At 36.7% G+C, this 18,879-nt stretch overlaps 2 long non-coding RNA genes across 2 annotated transcripts in view; one reads left to right on the forward strand and one right to left on the reverse strand.

Annotated features, from left to right (window-relative positions):
* The window catches only part of LOC131414686 (uncharacterized), a 90,459-nt gene that overhangs the window by 31,868 nt on the left and 39,712 nt on the right, over positions 1 to 18,879 (forward strand). The window lies entirely within an intron of this gene.
* On the reverse strand, positions 130 to 17,787 carry LOC131414685 (uncharacterized). Its single transcript, XR_009222216.1, has 9 exons — positions 17,450 to 17,787; positions 17,122 to 17,202; positions 16,744 to 16,847; positions 15,351 to 15,466; positions 15,045 to 15,074; positions 10,950 to 11,102; positions 8,938 to 9,032; positions 8,193 to 8,767; positions 130 to 1,034 (listed from the first exon to the last, which is right to left on the reverse strand). It is a non-coding gene; the product is annotated as an uncharacterized LOC131414685 (long non-coding RNA).

Genomic DNA, 18,879 nt, shown 5'->3' on the forward strand with positions numbered 1-18,879 from the left:
AACCAAACTTCCTGAACATGCTTTATTTTCTCAACTCTCATTCCTTAACCTTCTATAATCTGAGCTGTTTTCAGTATTCTGAAATGTACTTTAAAGAATATTTCAAAAGTCCTTAGACTTCCAGGTTTTTTTTTTTTTCTTTTTTATCATTACAAAATATCCATCAGAATATATCTCTTATATCACAGAATGTGATCTACAGCCCTTCTACTGGAATGTGATCAAAACAGTAGTCTTAGCCTAGAACATTTGTATAAGTTCTAGAGCCCCATCAACTATCTACTATACGTTTGGATATCCCACAATTACGTCAAAGTCATGATGTCTAAAGATGAACATATCTTTAACCTAAACTTACTCCCTCTGACCAACCAGATTTTCTATTTTAATATTGTAAACCCCTAGGAAAGGGATCAATTTTTTCTGAGAAGGGCTAGATGGTAAATACTATCAACTTTGCAGACCAGGGCGTCTCTGATCCTGGGACTCAACTCTGCTGTTGTAGCACGAAAGCAGCCATACTCAAACATAAATGAATGAATGTGTAGTTGTTCCCACAAAACTGTATTTACCAAAATAAGGGAGTGGGCCAAATTTGGTCCATGGACTAGAGTTTATCAATCCCTGCCCTAGGAAAACCAGCAAATGACACATCATTGGGCCAATCAGCAATTACACCTCTGTGATGTCTTCTGTCATCACTTGAACCCATGGCTCTTATGAATTCCTATGGAATATTTTGACAGGATTACTCATTTAGACTTACCATTTTCTGGTTTGATGCCTATATATTGCTGTGTATAAGAAAGTTTCTCATACAAATAGGCTCACTGTGTAAAATTAATAGATTGTAAGCTCCTCAAAAGAAGGAACTATCATTTATTTATTTATTTATTTATTTATTTATTTATTTATTTTTTGCCTATCACAGTTCATTATACAATGACTCACACAGAACGAATGGATACTTAACAAGATTTCCCAGAGTCCATATTTATTCCTTGCCTTTTCTTCAGATGGTTCAGGGGTGGTCACTAAGAAAAAAAAAAAATTCAGTTTTAGACCTGGCACTTATAGCTTAACTGCTCAGTTTTGCTTGGAGAGTGGAGAAGACAATTATCTCTTCACTGCTAATTTTGGCTTGGAGGGAAGAGTGATGTGAAGAGTGCTGGGTGAAGAAAAACTTAATGTGGAAGAAGGATATGGGGAACATCAGGAACCCCAAAGCTTCTCCACAGGTTTCAGAATCCTCCACAATCCTAATTACACTGATTCTTTGATGATGTCATCTGATTTTTTGTATTTAGTTGGTATACTCATTGGCAATATAACCATGTGGTACACATTTTAAGTGCTATTCTTTCTATAATGGAAGATCATCATGACTTTTTATATGTATTGAAGGCTATGTAATAAGTCTTCTAATCTTCAAAGTCTCAACCTCTTCTACAATTGCTTATAAATTCATTTTCATTCAGAGTGAAATAATAGCTACATAAAACAACAAGGAAAATGAATTGTAATCCATCTGAACCAGAATTTAATGTAGTGGAAATGAAAAGAAAGCTTCATCTTTTAATGACTTCCTAGATCAAACCAATCTGAATTAACACGCTACAAACTAGACAGCTTTGTTTCCTAGTGGGTATTAATTTTGGATTTCTTTTATTTTATGGCATATATATATATAGAAAATTCAGTGGCTATTTTTTAAGCACCTTATCCATGGCACTTCCAAGTACATTAGCATAATAAGAACGCATGCAAATAATGATCTAGGAGCAGGAAAGAAAGAAGTTAAACCTTTATATTACTGGCAATTTTCTGCTTTCAGACTAACTACTCAGTTATAATTGAATAAGCTTTAAGATGTAATTTATTAATTGCTACCAAATGGCCTACAGTTTAACATTTTTCAAAAAATTGACCATAAGGTTACAACTCTTTAAAATATTAAATCATTTTTTGGGCATCCGCTGACCTTGTCACATTGACAATAAATTTTTTAGATCTCCAAGTCGCTTAAAAGAATTTGTGTTTTGATAGACTAAAGATGGAATATCTAGTATTTTCCAGTCATTTAATTAGCCTCTTACTCAAAATGTGTCTCTAAATCTTTCACTCCATATAATCCACATGCCAATCTTCTACATATATATACCAATTTTAAAATTCCTAACTTCCAAACATACTTAATCAAGTATTGATTGATTCAAATAAGATTATATGGCAACAAGAAGAGAACTTGATGATAATGTAGTATTGTGCCAAATAGCCTATCTTTCCATAAAACCCTCAGAAATGAAGTCAGATTCCATAAAGCCTAAACTTACTCCAAGAGAGGTTGAACTAATTATGACAGGACGTCACCTTGTATTATGTTTAGATACCATTAATAGGAGAAATCAAGACAATCACAACACTGGTGGAACAATTCAGACTAAGATTATGCCATGAGCAATTGACTCATGACAAGAAATTTATAACACATGATAAATCAGAAAGAAACATTTGCCTGAAAAAAACTAAGAAGTTCCCGAATTGAGTCATACTATTAGAGGAAATAAAAATCTTGACTGTGGATTTCATCATGAAAATATGGTTACAGGCATCAGTGACTACAGGAAAGAGAATGAGAAAGCTTGTTTTCTCTGTTAAAGAAATAAGGGCAAAGCAAAGACAAGTTTCCTCTAAATTTTGATATAAAAAAGAATGAGGTATTACTGAAAGCTCTGAGAACCTCAAAAGTGTACTCCCTGGCCTGGGAAGGAACCCAGGAATGGTTCTTAAAGGAGATCATCTCAGTGAGATTTGAAATACGCTATAAAGTAAAGAGGAAGAACACTTGTGCTAAGATGAGTATAGAGGATCAATTTGAATTGATCTGATCAGGACACCTATCATGAGGCCAGAAATAGGTCAATGGCTTGATATGTTGTTGGCACTCACTGCTGGAAGTAAATGAGCAAAAGTTACTGTCCCCATGGAAAATAGCTTGGTCACGACTCATATTGAGTGATAACATGGTTTAAAGAGTATTTCACTAGTGCCTGGTGCTTCCTAAGCAGGGAAAATATTGACACACACACATACACACACACACACACAAAGTGATTCCTAATCTCAGATTCCGCCTTGCTCCAAGTTGATTAAACTATGTGACAGACTTTCAAGGTAAAGACAGCCAGACAGAAAAGAATATTTTCTATGTTGTGCTGGAAACCATATGGAGTTGTGAAATTTTCTTCAAATCATATGGATAAAATAGAAGCCATAATTTAGCAATTTATAATGAGCTATATTTCCATCTGAGCCTAAGAGTTTACGCTTTGATAAGAGTCTTTAAAAATACATTTCCAGAGATACACTTTCATAATGAATAATTTATTATGTATATATGTAATTTATGTGAAAGCTGAGCAGGGAAAAAGCTAGCACAGTCTTTATCTCAGAAGCTCTTTCTCTTTTTACTGACAGATTTGTGTGGTCCCCTAAAAATCACTGCAAGTACCACAGCTGTAGACTCATGTCCTTAGGTGTACATGTAATATGCACACTTTGATGCTCTTATTGCTTAAGAAGAATATTTCCCAGTTGTGTTTTTCCATTAAAGAAAATGACTCCATTAGTATAAAGCTCTCTGCTATCAAACCCCTTGAGGATTTCGCGGCATATGGCACATCTTCGGTGGAGGGTGGAATGGTGGGTGTGGCCCTGTGGTTACTTCTACGGGGAGATGCTTCTTCACTTTCACTCCAGGAGTCACAGTAGAAAGTATAAATTTGCTTCATACAATAAGAACATAAATGCCTTTGCCAACTTTTGGCAATATCTTTTACTCAAGCTGGCAAACAAAATTCAGCAGATGCTTCCCCAGATGACTCCACACTGATGAGCATTATATATGCAAGCTATCTCATAGATTGTACAACATAGATCATCATAAACATTGCATGTTTCACAGTCTGTCTGCCAATTGATCTATGATTTTTGAGGCTTCCTGGGCATGAAATCACTGTGCATATGATTGTCTGCCCACTAATCCAGGTGGGACAAATAAAATTTGTGACCACAGCCTTGGCTTCCCTGATTTATCAGTATAGGTGAAGGTGAAAGGGATGAGCAAGCTTTCTTACAGTGGATAGCACAGAAGCAGGAAAAGTCAAAATGCAAATAAAAACTCAGATATCTTGACCAGAAAAACTTTACAAGTTCAGGTGATAAAATCCTCCTTTGCCGTGTGACAAAGAAGAAAGTTCTGTGCATCCAATCCAGACGTACCTTGACCCATTGCTGGATTGGTACTCGTCTGTCCTCTACTCTGCTGTTCCCTCCAGTCTACCCACGGAAGAGTGTGTGGCACCATAAGAAAAAGAAAGTGTAACGTTGGATCTCAGGTGGCCTCGTTGCAAATTCCATATCTGCCACTTATTAGCTATGTGACTTTTGGTATATTAATCCACTTGAGATGTATAATAATATTAACTATCCTGTATGAGGTACCTTACTAGGCTTTGGTCTCTACAAAAAGGGCACTATGAAAACCCAAGAGTTATCACCTAATTTAAATTTCACCATAAAATGAGATATGGGCTAATATTATCCCCATTTTAAAATAAGGAAAATAAAGCTTAGTGCATTTAAATTATCTGACCAAGGTCATGCAATAGATAAGTCATGAATCCTTCCCAAACTTGTGTTTTCTTGTATGTCCAGACTACCTCTGCCTAAGATCAGACCCCAAGATCTCTTGCCTAAATAACAGCAAAAGCCTCTTGGGGATAAAGAAAAGGGAACATTCATGAATGACTCCCAGGTTTCTCTATTGGGAAAGTAGATAAATGGTAGTGCTCTTAACCAAGATGGGCTGTAGAGAAAGAATGTATACACTGGTCGTTGTGGAGTGGAGGAAGATGATGAGTTCAGTTTAGGAAAGCTTTAATGTCCTGTAGAATACACAAGTCATTTACACTCACTGGACAGGCAGGTATATGAGGTCTCTGGCTTCTGGACAGAGCACGACAACATACCATAAAAGTACATTACATTTAAAAAAGAAGGAAAGATATGTACAAAGAATACAAACTAGAACAAAGTAAACCTGATGGAAAAGAGGGGAATTCCTCGTAATTCTTCCATGACATAAAAAAACTTAAGAAAACCATTAATTCAGTAAAATAGGAACTCCAAGATGGATCATAAAAGAGTAAGATACAAAGAGGTGACTTAAGACCCAAAGAAAACAATTGAGACTAAAACCATATCTTAACTGACAAAAAAGTTAGGTTAGAACAAAGCAAGCGACACAATAGAGACTTTCAGAATTTGCAGAACTGAGATAGACGAAATACTGTTATCACCAAACCAAAAGAAAATGAGTTTCAACAAATTAGAGAGAGGCAAACGATTAAAAAAAAAAAAAAGGACAAAGATGTTCCCTTATAATGATAATTTCTTTTCCTGTAGTAAGGAATCCATTCATAAAATGAATAAATAAATAACAGACTTTATTCATTGATGTAGTTCAAGAAAATTTCCTTGGGAAAAAAAGAGGAAAGACTATAGATTAAAAGAACACAGAGGAAAATTCAACATAGGATGGCCTCACCATTCTGTGATTATACATATTATTGTATTGAGCAGTTGAATGTCAACAATTACAAAATAATAATCTTTTAGATTTCAAGATAGGCTTCTGGTTTCCGCTGGGAGGGGTAGGGAAGGATGATGCACAGTTGCAAAGAGACAGGAGCCTGCAGGAATAGACCACATGTGAGCATTTGCTTGTCTGAAGCAGGCATAGCCCCCAAACCAGTAAGACTTCAGGGAGAGTAGTTAACAACTTGGAGGAGAGAATGTGGGCTGCTGAGAGAATGTGAGAGCCCATCAGGCTGAAGATACAAGGAGAGTTTGTATTCTCTTGCTGATTTTTGCTCTATGGGCCCCACTTGTTGAGAGTCCTGAGAAGATGTCCTTCGTAGTGTGTATGTAGGGGGGGATGGGGAGGACAGCAGCCACATTGTGGGGGACACAAATCTCTGCAGGGACTCTTTTACCATTACCTCTATGGAACAGGATTTAATTTGCAGGGGAAGAGCAACAAAATCCGTCGTTTTTAGTGCACTAGGTAAAAACCCACTGCTGCTAAGGGAACAAAAAGAGGGAAAATAATCTTTACTTCTGAGGGAGGAGCAGAAACGCATCCTATACTCAGAACTACAGCTGGAGTAGGGACATGGGCACTAAGAAGGTCATAGCCTGCTACCCAGGGACACAGTGCCTGCTGAAGATGGAGGCTTAATCAGAATAACAAAGAATGCAACTTTCCACAACCACCACCACCAGCCTAATAACAATGTAATCCTGCACCAGAACATGGAGATGACCCTCCCCGAGGTGCTTCGAGGAGGAACACCCTAAAGCTGAGGTAGAGCAAGCGCTGAGAGAAACCCTCTGACATATCGGCCCTCATCCTAACCACAGGGTTCCACTATGGGTATTGGATGTCTATGGTATACTGAGGATAACCAAGGCAGCAACAAACCCCAATCCACCCAACCCCAGAGCAGAGTAAGTCAAACACCCACTCTAGCCTGCATAGGAAGAAAGGTGTATCCATTTCCAGGGATAGAAACTATTTAGCTCAATCTCCACTGTCCTACACAAGATGGCTGCTATCAACAAATGATTACTAAGCTTCTGAAAAAGCAAGACAAAACAACATCTCCCAAGAGCCAAAAGAATCAACACAACCAGATTCAGGTATGACACCAAGTTGTAATTATCAGGGAGTTTAAAATAAGTATGATTCATATGTTAAAGGCTCTAATTGACAAAAAATAGACAACATGCAAGATAAAGAATGCTTTTAAACACATATCAAGGCAGAAAAAAGAACATCACCTACAAAAGAAGAAAGAAATCAGGCTGGCCTCAAACTTCACGTTGACATTTAAAGAAAGCAAAATGGACTGATGTCTGCGAAGTCCGGAGGGCAGAAACTGTGACCCGTTATACCCACACGAGATACTATTCAGTTATAAATGCCAAGAAGACATTATTAAACATGAAAAAAATTCCAGGAATACATTACCCATAGCCCTTACTGGGAAAAAAAATAACAAAATCCAGACAATTTAGATTTAAATAAATATACACACCCAAGAAATAGAGACACTATATTAAAAGACATAGAAATGAACACGGAATTCATTCTCTAAAAGTATAGCCATGTATTCGTTCAACTCAGTAAATACTGTTGAGATAAATGAAATTCAGTTGAATAAGTACTGAGCGCCTACTATGTTTCAGGTGCTACCCTAGGTGATGGAGATAGAGCAGCGAAAAAAATAAACAATACCTTTGTGTGCATGAAGCTGACCCATTTAGACATAAAATGACCAAACAACCAAGGGAAATATGGTTATGACACTAAACGTGAATTTTAAATTTCTAGAAAATTCCAAGTCAATTTCATAAGCAACAAGAACCAGGATATAAGCGTAGGAAAGCTGAGATGTGTTGAAAGTGCTAAATTCTTCACAGCAGGGCTTAGATTGTTTAAAACTGTAGACATTTTGTTTTAAAAAAACACGGTGACTCCAAAGTCTTAATTATTTTTATAATTTTTTTCTCAAAGAAATTTTTTAAGAAAATCTTTGGTTAAAGAGAAACTTATTTGAGGTTCAATAGTTCCCTTAATTTCATTTCAGTCTCTTTTTCTCCATTGACTTCAAGTAAAAGTAAAATTAATGTTCTTTTATTTTTGAAGACATCTATAGTACAATCCAACATTTGTAAAATTATTTTTCTATTATTTATTTGGATAATGTCTGGAATAAGTGTTCCCTAGAGGAATGAAGATTATTCCTAAATAGTGGAGTTTGCTTTTTTTCTTAATGTTTTGTACTTTTCTGTAGTGCTTAAATTCTCTACAGTGAGCATAAATTATTTTTACAAAAAAACATAGCAATTTTTCTTTGAACATGCCAAGTTATTACTGGATGGTGGGAATATGAATGATAGTTATTTTCTTCTTTGTATTTTTCTGTATTTTTAATTTTCAAAAAATGATTAAAATAAAACAATTAGTGCAAAATTCCGAGTAATAATGTTAAATGTGACAATGATTAAAAAAAGTAACTGGCAGGTTGGTAGAGAAATAAGTCCCTGGGAGACAGTGGGATACCTACCTTGAGCATCCCATGAAGGGTCAGGTAAGGGCATTCTCTCCTTCCCTTTTCAACACTGAGTGAGGTTGTAGTCAGAGACCTTTAAGTGATACTCTTGCTCAGTTCACAGCGGTGATGGCCAGAAAATCTGCCCAGGGAACAGGGCTGCTGGCTCTATCTGTCTGGCCTGCTCCCAGAGGTCCATGTGCAGTGTTAGTGCCTGTCACACAAATGGCCCGTATTGTCTCCACTTTGGTAACAGGATCCAATATTCTGAACTGGTGAACCAGACTAATACTCAAGTTACTTTTTTTTTAAGTCCCTGTAAAGGCAAACAAATCACTCCCTTTGAAATATTATTATTTAATATATCTAAAATACACCGAGCAGGCACTTCTGTTCATATCGCTCTGAGATATGTTAATGGCTACGTGGTTCCCGTCCCAGCAAATGGTTAAAAGGAAACAGGGAATGAGTCCAGGCTCCCTTTCACTGTTTTTGTCAACTGATAGCACAAATCCTCTTGAAACCCGCAGCTCATCCTGCTCATTATCTAAAGTGGAACACGAACTGCCGTTAGTGTTCCAAAGCAGGGGCTGGAGGGAGGGTGGAGAGAAGAGAAGCTTTATGATGTGGAACATTTAGTGCACACTGGAAAATGTCTGAAGTAAAGCTTTAGAAGAGATCATAGTCAAAAGTAGACTGCATATTTTCATAACGTAAATTTTCTGGGCAAGATATAGATTTAAAAGAAAGAAATTGTTACCTTCACGATGTGCCTGTGTTCCGAATAGATCTTCTGTCAGATTCTGTCTTTACATGAATAGCAGACCTTCAAATTCTCTGGCCATAAGAAGATTTCTTTTAAAACAATAGTGAAAGTCATCAATTAGCAAAGAAAAAAGAAATGAAAGCCATTCCTCCTCCAGCAGGAGGTGCCTTTTAATGCTTTCTTGTCAGACCCCTATGGCTCATGTGCTCTGTCGGCAACTTTAGGTCTCAGACATGGAACGTTTCTTTCAAAAGGTCATCCCTACGTGGCATTTTCCCCCGTTTATTTTTAGATCTTCTAACCCTAGTAAGTTTAACCACCAGCGGCCTGAGATCGACAGCATATTTTAGTGCTGCTGAAACTGGGGCTGAATTAAGCACACACCTTCATGGGTATTTTCCACATGACATCTCTGCAGCTTCAACAACCATCTCAAAAATCATCTGCTTCCTAGGGCAATGAGGTTCGCATGACATGAAAATTAAAGAGTACCAGGTGATGTGATTTTTAAACTGATGGTCAAGGCATAAGCTCATACAAACATAATGCATTTCAACCAATAAGGAGTCAACAATAGCTCCCAAGGCGTGAGCACGTGTATAGCCCCAGAGCACTGCACAGTACAATCTAGACAATTTGCCCACTTCAGAGTATTCACACTCAGGGAGGCACACACCTGCCAGAAAGTCACCTTTCAAATCATTGTTTGCCCTTGCCCTTATGGAGAAGGTGAAATATACTTCAAAACTTTAAATCCATTCTAAGGATTTGGGGACTTGTAACCACTCAGAGTCTATTTGAGGACATTGAGGGTTGGGAGACTTAAGCCTGTAAATTCACCCAGGATCTGAGATCACAGCAGAAACTTAAGAAATCTGCAGCCACTGGTGGCCCAATGCATAAGAGAGATGGCCAGCTTTCCTCTCTGTTAGAGCTTGAGGCAGTAAAAGGATTCCTCACCTATAGTGATTTCATCAAGTCTGCACAGAGCCTAACAGCACCATCATTAATATATCCCTTCAGCATCTCGGGGTGTGTGTGTGTGTGTGTGTGTGTTTGTGCATGTGTGTGTGTGGGGGGGTGTTTAGATTAAGAGGTAAAAGTTGAGAAGGAGCTGGAAATCAAGAACCACATGTAATTCAATTCAAGGGACATTTATATGGTAATATGTCCACATGTGCACCCCATGCAAGGTGCCCTGTTTCATGCTGGAGGCAGTGAGGCATCGTGATGCTTATGATTGATTTTAAAGATCTTACAATTTAAAGAAATGCAAATTAATTATGTTTTTCTTTTACTAAGAGGAATATAAAATAAGAACTTAAATTTGTATTCAATAAACACAACTCCTTAGTTTATACCTTAGCTCTATTAGTATGTGAAAGAAAAAGTGAAGAAAAGGAAGGACAGAGACAGAAAGAATGAGAAAGGGAAGGAGAAAGAAAGAAAGTGGAGGAAAGATACACATGGAGAGAGATGAATGCAGAAGAGGGAAGAAAACATCAAAGAAGGGAGCGATGATACATGAGGAAGTTGGAGGGAGACAGGATGGAAATGGAAGACAAGAGAGACAGAAAAAGGAGGAGGAAACGTCAGATGACGGGAAAGGCAAAGAGGTAGACGAAAAGAGAGAATCCACAATAAAGAAAAAATGTTTACAAACCTTCAAAAAAACAGAAGACAAGAGAGATTGAAATATAGAGACTGACTTTCGGTAAAGGAATACCGAAAAGCACAGTGGATTCTAAAGTATTAGGGAGAGAGAGAGAGTTCCCGTCCTATCCTGCTGCTCTTTCGCAAGGTGGATTTAGAGTTACATTCCCTTTGAAGTCCTAACTGAGCACCACGCAGAGCCCAGAAGATCCCCTCTGAGTTTGTAGCCATACTAGCCCAGTAAAAAGAAGTTTTCTCTGAGTGAACAGAGGTGTGGCTGGTGAGACTTCAATTTAGAGAGCACCCGCCACTAAAAAAAAAGGTGGCACCTAAATTCGGCCGAGATTTCCTACCTCTAAAGATCTTCAGAAGATTCTTTGAATACGCTCCTCTAATTCAGGGTTTCTCAGCTGCAGCACTATTAACATTTCCAACAGGATACCGTTGTCCTTCTTTATCCACGGTTTCGCTTTTCACTGCTTCAGTTACCTGTGGCCAACTGCAGTCTAAAAATATTAAGTGGAAAATTCCAGAAATAAACAATTCATAAACTTTAAATTTCATGCCATTCTGAGTAGCATGACGAAATCTTGCGCCATCCCACTCCATCCCGCCTGGGACATGAATCATCCCTTTCTCCACGGTACATACACTGGAGACACCACTCTCCTGTTAGCCACTTAGTAGCCATCTCGATGATCAGATCAACTGTCGTGGTATCGCAGTGTTTGTGTTCAAGTCATCCTTATTTTACTTAATAGTAGCCCCAAAGTGTAAGAGTAGTGGTGGTGGCAATTCGGATATGCCAAAGAGAAGCCGTAAAGTGCTTCCTTTAAGTGAAAAGGTGAAAGTTTTAAACTTTATAAGGAAAGAAAAAATATACTGCGGTCGCTAAGATCTCTGGTAACTTTTATTACAGTGTCTTGTTCTAATTGTTCTATATTATTATTAGTTATTCTTGTTAATCTCTCACTATGCCTAATTTATAAATTAAACTTTATCATAGGTCTGTATGTACAGGAAAAACGTAGTATATATAGGGTTGGGTACTATCCATGGTTTTAGGCATCCACTGGGGGTCTTGGCACCTTTCCCTGCTGATAAGGGGGGACTACTGTAATTCTTTATTGTGGTGAGGATCTCCGTGCATGGTAGGATTTTAGCAGAATCAGGGGCCTCTACCTACTGGACGCCAGCAGCACAGACCCCCTCCCCCCCGACCCCACCTCACCCCCAATCACTACAATCAAAACTCTCCAGACATAGCCAATCGTCCCAGGGGTAGGATTTGCAAAATTACCCCAGTGGAGCACCATCGCTATAATGCATTAATATTAGTGACGTTACAAGACAGCAAAAATTAGGAAATAGGTGTTTCCTGGGTGAGGTGTAACACTGCAGAGAAATTTGGTTCCAATTTCTCCTCATTCATATTCATAAAAGCACAATGTTTGCTTAGTTCTATGTTCCCCTTCTGGGATACCCTAGGACTTCTGATTTAGTCAGAGTTTAAGCAGAGTCGCCAGAGCACCCAAACTCAGCCAGGACAGTTGATTGGCTCAACTCCGGATTGAGGGTGTCGGCCACAGAATCAAATAGGCCAACACAAGTACTGAATGACAAATGCTTCAGAGTCAGATTAACTATGGGACAGCAGGGGACCAGGACTCTCTGGCACAGAATCCTCCATCAGAGTGCCATTTTCCTCTCTCACGTCTATTTGAAAACCCTCAGAGAACATAAAAACCTTGTTTTAGCAGGCGCCTGGCTTTGCTCAACTGCAATTATGATGCACAATTTCTAAATTACCCCCCTGGATATCAGCCACAGGCTACTGAAACACAAGCCAGGCAGGATGCAGGTGAGGTTCTGAAGATTCAAGCTGACTCCAAAAAGGAACGTCAACTCCCAGTGACCCCTGAACTTTACCATAACCAGCTTTTAGTTCTGTTCTTTTAATTAGACAGCACCATGATGAGACCTATCCAGCAGGGAGCGGCTACATTACCTTTGCATATGTAACCGCCTTGCTGTGTCAGCTTTATGTCAGCCTTTATGCCATGATTTTTGTGTCTTTTTAGTACTACAACACTTTTTACTATAGAGAATATAAATCTAACTACCCAGATAACCCTGATGATATTTATTGGAGGAAACAAATAAAAGGAATAACATGTATAAAGATTAGAAAGTTCAAACTGTATCCAAAGTTACAAAATGAAAAATGAAAATCTCTTTCTCCTCACACTCCCCCATCCTTGTCCTCAGGGGCAATTGTTCTTTACAGTTTCTAATGATTCTGGCCACGGAGAATCTACATCTAAATATATGTACATATTCAATTACAAATTTTTATATAAAGATTTTATATTAAGCATCTTCTCTACTTTTATTAAAATCTATTTTAGAGGTTATTCCATCCGTTTATATAGTGACCTAACTCATTCTTTTCCAGGACTGTTTTATATGAAATAGTGTAAATATATAACTTCTTCAATCTGTACCCTATTGGAAAAACTTTGTTCGTTTTTTATTACTGTTGTTGATTTTGATATTACACACAAAGCAACAATGACTATCCTTGGACATAAATCTCAGTGAACTTTTGCAAGTATATCCATAGTAAATTTATTTTCTAATGACTTCAGAAATATATCATCTCTAGACTCTCTCCTCGAATCATTCATTCTGAGAAAAGTTCCCAAAAGGTCTCTCATTTCCTATTCAACAAATACCTATTGAATAGGATTATTTGCATCAATTTAATCCAGCAAAGATTTATATTCTGGAAATTTCATATCATTATATTTGAATTTGTATATTTAAGTCCTTGCTATAATCTGAACATGTAGGGGAAAAGTTTTGTTTTCTAGTAGACTAATTGTAACAACTTTTCTAAGTTGTAATGCTTTCCTAGAAACTTAATATACTAACAATTGTAAGTATCATTTAGATCCAAAATCAAAATATGTTTATCATTTACATGGGTGGGTTCCCCTTAATTTTTTAACTGAATGTTTAAATATATTATTAAATATACTCAATTCCTCAGACATTGCTAGTGAGAATGTAAAATGTTGCAGCCACTTTGGAAAACAAATTGGCAGTTCTTCAAAAATTTAAACATAGAATTACTGTATAACCTAGCATTTCCACCCCTAGATATATACCCAAGAGAACTGAAAACATGTCCACATAAAAACACATACACAAATGTTTATTACAGCATTATTCATAATAGTCAAAAAGCGAAAACAATTCAAATATCCATCAACTGATGAACTGATAAACAAAACCAGTATATCCATACAACAGGATATTATTCAGCCACATAAAGGAATAAAATGCTGATACGTGCTACAACATAGAGGAATATTAAAAACATTATGCTAAGTGAAAAAAGTGAGACACTAAAGGGTACATATTGCATGTTTCTATATATATGAAATGCCCAGAATACGCATATCCTTAGAGATAGAAAGTAGATAGAGGTTTCCAGGGCCTAGATAGAAGTAAGAATGGAGAGTGACTGCAAGTGGCTATAGGGCTTCTTTAGGGGGGAGAAAAAATATTCTGGAATTAGATAGTGATGATTGCACTACTTCACAAATATACTAAAAACCACTTCATTGTAGACTGTAAAAGGATAAAATGTGTGGCATATGAAATATACTTCAATAAAGTTATTAAAAATATGTTTATACTTACATATAATTTATACATGAATAAGCAAATATTTTTGTGTATAAATGTGAATAAGAACAAGCTTTGAAATCTCTGCCTGGTTGGACCTAGACTGATCCAGAGAGAAAAGTGATACTGGCCTAGGTTATAGAAAAGATCAGCCTACATGCCAGGATCCCAGACCTTTCTTCAGCATTTGAAGGGCATCTCTAGCTCTGTGTGTATGGCAACCATATTTTCTGAACCAATACTCAGAGGCCTGATGCAACTGGTACATATTTGCTTATAATCAGACTTATAATCAAACAGAACGCTTGAGAGCAAGTCCGTTGTGAGAAGCTGAGAAGTGAAGTTTTGACACAGACATGGAGGTATTTCTGAAACCTAGTCTTATACTAGAAGTTAGTAATAAGAACACTTCAAATCCATACTAAATTACTTCTTATTAAATGTCTATTTGGAAATTCTAATGATGTCTTTCACTTAGAAGGGTCAACTGAGATATAAAAATGTTAAAACAAGTTGCCCAAGTAACTGTAGTCAGCCACAAAGAGGAGATTAAAATTCAGAGTTAAAGCATATATATCCCTGGTATGTTATTCTAGGAGGAAAATTAAAGAAGATTCTTTAACTTTTATCGTAAGAGTCTTTGTTTCACAATCATCTGATTTACATAAAATCAAATTTGGAAACTGAAAAGAAAGGGATAATTATATGCAATTACTTTGCCTTGGAATGTGGTTCCTATTACTAAATAGACTTACATTTCTTTTTTCTTCCCCAATTATCACCACCTGAAAAGAAAAAGAAAAGTCCCTCACATTAACATTCTTGTGTAACCACATTTATCATTTGGGGATAAAGGAAGGATCCTCTTTCATGATTCGCTCTCGCTAATGATGAGGCCTTGGTATGCTGCACGTTGACCGAAAATAAAAATCAACTTATGTACTATTTCAGGTATGTGTGCTGATTTGGATCAGGGTGTGTTCTTGTCAGTCCCAGTACTTAGTTCTAGAGGTTTTGCTCTTTCTGGTTACAGAATAGTATAAGCATCAATGGGTGCTTACTTTATACTCCAACAGTCTCGCATTTTTCCAGACCAGAAAAAATTCTCTGAATCGTAGAATCTGCCATATTCTTTATGGAAATTTGAAGAACAGAAGAAGAAAACAGTGACAACAGCCTGAAAATGAAAGTTGAATGTTATTACAACTTTAAAAGGAAATTTAAAAATACATGGAAATGCAAGGCATTGTGAACTAAACACTAATATATGTATATATATATATATGCATATATGCATATAAAATTTTAGAGTATTTTTTCTTTGCTCATTGAAAAAAGTTTAAAGGCCTTTCATTTATTTTATTTTAATTATATTAACTATAAACTATAACTATTATCCATTCTTTGGAATGCCAGATTTATAAGTAGGGTACATATATATACACATAATACATATATAGCTGTGAGTTGACTTTATTCACCAGGGGGGAAAAATGCAGAGCATGCCCAATATTCTAGATTATGTTATTAAAAGGTTATTTCACTACCTATAAACCAATATAACTCACATATCATACCTTATAATTTGTATGAAAATTTAAAATTATACCTTTCATTTACATTTCAATGGGTTGAGTCAATAACCTATTTCTTATTTTTTAGAAAATGAAAAACTACTTACGTGAAGTTCGCTGAATTAAAAAATCTGCTATCACATTTTAAGCTTTAATTCCCACAAAAATTGTAATGTTTGATATTTGAAGAGCGAACATGAAGTCCATAATAAAGCCAAGAGGGTAACATTTATTTAAAACACTTAATCTGCTCATAGAAAAATTCACTACTTATAATTAAGAGAATCAGATTGAACATAACAGCTTGAATTTCCCATTCCATGAGAAAGCAATGAAAATGAATAGAAAGAGTACATTGTGAAAAAGCAGTGTTAGACTCATGCTCTTTCTGATATGAAGGAAGACAAAAGAATGGTTTCCCTCACCCTGGACATTGTGCATTTATAAGGACGAAACAGTTCCCAAGAACAATCCTGGCTGTGGAGCCAGATCCAGAGAGAGAAGGAGGAGAGAGGAATTCTACGGGCTCTACTCTCCAGCCTTCTTGACTAGGAGATGGACTTCCTCTTCCAAAAAAAAAGTCTGAAGGATTTCATCCCGCCAGCTGTCCCACCACTGAAGCAGGACTTCCAATCTGGCTGAATCACAGCCACTTCCAAAACATCTATAAGAAACATTTTTTTTCCCGTTTGTACTAGTCTCAAATTTAGAAATATATAAATATTTATGTTATGCACACATGTGCGTTTGTGCACGTGTGTATAAAATATGTCAAAGCAATTAGACTGAACAAACACATGCCGGGAAAATCAGAGGGCATCTTTCTGTTTGTTGTTATTATTACCAGTACAGAATTTTGTTGCTCAATTATTTTGCTCACCTGAAATCACAGTCAGAAGAAAGCAATATTGATGCTGACATATGAAGACGAAATAACATAGCCTTGAAAATTATCACAAGCCTATGGTTGCGAGGACAGCACCCCTAGAAAACAAGTGAGAATGGAATTTTCGTAAACCGGAAAATGCACAAATACCGTGTCCTTTCCAGCTGCTTCACTAATACTGGTTTCACCATTGCTAACATTCTGGGAAGTGTGGGAAACATCTGCTGAGAACAATTTGTAAATTTGTAAAATTTGTAAAGTGTGTCATTTTACAAAGGAACTCCATCATTTGTTCTTTCTTTTGATTTTCATACAGGGCAGGTTGTGATCCCGAAATTGTGGACAAAGAAACGGTGAGGTAATGTGATTTACCTGAGGTCACACCACTACAATGATAGTTCCATTCATGTTCATGCTTTCAATCCAGGAATTGTCAATCCAAATGGCTTGTGGCTAAGAGCATAGGGGAAAAATTACATTGTGTTTTAAACTTTAGTTTTTATCTTATACAGTTATACACATAGGACTACATTGATTATTTTATACAGTAGACACCACCGATTGGTTAAATATGGTCACTAAACAATTATTTGAACTGATTTAAATTCAGCCCAAAATTGAAAATTCCTTTATGTCTATGAATATAACCTGAATAACCACTCTTGAATTCCCGGTAAATGTAATAGAATCATCATCTCACAAACTTAGGCAAAAGAAGTTGGTTTTCCATTTTGTTGGTTGGGGAGCAGTTATTTTTCACTTTTTAATGAAGCTGAATTTCAGATGATCTTTAAAATGAGAGGATAATGTCTACAAGAATAGAGAAGATAGAGAATTTGGAGTCATTTAAGATCTAAGGAGAAGACTACACTGTAATTCCAATTTGGCTATTGAGTTCATTTATTCTGAACCCTTGGTTTCATTTTTCTATGGGGCCATTTCCCCAAGGAGAAACCCAAGCATATCATACCCCTTAACAACTGGGAACATGATGAATAATAAATGGGAGCAGTGAACCACTTAACTGAATGCTATGTAAGTAATTTTTTTTAAGAGGAAGAAAATGTTCGTATGGGAATTGAATATGATTTCCCTTTAGCACCATGTGGTGATTCCCGTGTTCGTAAAAAGAACAACCTAATTTTTTTCTAAAAAATGAGATAAGATTTGGTTTAGTTCAAGACAGGATCACACAATAGTGAAAGCTCTAGAGTATCATAACACAGTCAAAAATAACTAAAAGTCATGAAATAATCTACATTCAAGTCTATGAGGTCAAAAATAAGATTATCAATAAAAATTGTTAATATGAGGATAGGAATGTGACAAGGTACTTCTCTAAGGTAATGAAATTCTTTTTTTAAGACACAAAAGAGAAACTGTGTCATTCACACAATATATACTGAGAAGTTCTTGGCTAGAAAGGAGGAAAATCATAGCTATTATTAATACATAAAGCATTAAACCAAAGAATGAGTTCAGTTCTTAGTGTGCTTAGTTCAAGGCACCTTCTAATTAAGCAATACACTGTGACTAATTCAAAGCATTAAGCTTTAGAAATAAAGACTTATTTTTAAGGAGCATCTAATCTTTTATGGGTCAAAGGCCCATTTAAGAATTGTGAATTGATTCTTAATATACATAATTAGCAAGCTTTGTATATTATTTCGAGGGATTCATGGCACCTGGTGTAGTCTATTGGAGGACCCACTAGAAATCCAGATCTTTATTCTAGTGCTTGTGTTCTCTTCTCCAACTCTCCTCCTCCACATAATTAGCAAAGAATGGCTCAAAAAGGGCCTAGGGGTGGGGAGCAATGTCGGGGCAGGAATATTAATAAGGCATAAAGTATTACCAGTACACACAGATTTGGAATATTAAATAATTAAATAGTAGTGTTCCAAGCCACCATTGCCTGGGCAATGCTTAATGGTGTTACACAGGGAGTGTCAAGGTGCTGTGTGACTGGAGAAACTGCTTTCACCTCAGACTCATTGCTACCAAAGGGACTTTTAATCATCTCTCTTCACAGCACATACGCGTGAACACAAACAAGATGCTAGCAGAAACTTTTTGATCCTAGAAAAAGAATGAAGGCATCCCAAAGCACTTAGATACAGAGCACTCAGA

Source organism: Diceros bicornis, chromosome 15 (genome assembly GCF_020826845.1).
Source record: "Diceros bicornis minor isolate mBicDic1 chromosome 15, mDicBic1.mat.cur, whole genome shotgun sequence".
NCBI classification, from domain to species: domain Eukaryota; kingdom Metazoa; phylum Chordata; class Mammalia; order Perissodactyla; family Rhinocerotidae; genus Diceros; species Diceros bicornis.